We start from the raw sequence: 837 nt of genomic DNA, 5'->3' as shown, positions 1-837 counted from the left end.
GACTTGCCTAGTTAAATAAAGGTTAAATAGAAATTCAGAAATGTTTCTATCACTCAAAATTGAGTTCAGGTGCATCTTGTTTCCATTGATCATCCTTTATATGTTTCTACAACTTGATTTGAGTCCACCTGTGGTAAATGTAATTGATTGGACATGATTTGGAAAGGCACACACCTGTCTATATTAGGTCCCACAGTTGACAGTGCATGTCAAAAACAAAAATCAAGCAGTGAGGCCGAAGGAATTATCCGTAGAGCTCTGAGACAGGATTGTGTCGAGGCACAGATCTGGGGAAGGGTACCAAAACATTTCTGCAGCATTGAACGTCCCCAAAAACACAGTGGTCTCCATCATTCTTAAATGGAAGAAGTTTGCACCCACCTAGACTCTTCCTAGAGATGACCGCCCGGCCAAACTGAGCAATCGGGGGAGAAGGGCCTTGGTCAGGGAGGTGACAAAAAACCCAATGGTCACTCTGACAGAGCTCTAGAGTTCCTCTGTGGAGGTGGGAGAACCTTCCAGAAAGATAACCATCTCTTCAACACTCCACCAATCAGGCCTTTATGGTAGAGTGGCCAGACGGAAGCCACTCCTCAGTAAAAGTCACATGACAGCACACTTGGAGATTGCCAAAACGCACCTAAAGAATCTCAGACCATGAGAAACAAGATTCTCTGGTCTGATGAAAGCAAGATTGAACTCTTCGGCCTGAATGGCAAGCGTCACTTCTGGAAGAAACCTGTCACCATCCATACGGTGAAGCATGGTGGTGGAAGCATCATGCTGTGTGGAGATGTTTTTCAGCGGCAGGGACTGGGAGACTAGTCAGGATCGAGG

The sequence above is a fragment of the Salvelinus sp. IW2-2015 genome, unplaced genomic scaffold, assembly GCF_002910315.2.
Source record: "Salvelinus sp. IW2-2015 unplaced genomic scaffold, ASM291031v2 Un_scaffold694, whole genome shotgun sequence".
Classification (NCBI taxonomy): Eukaryota; Metazoa; Chordata; class Actinopteri; order Salmoniformes; family Salmonidae; genus Salvelinus; species Salvelinus sp. IW2-2015.
Note: the sequence above shows the minus strand (reverse complement) of the source record.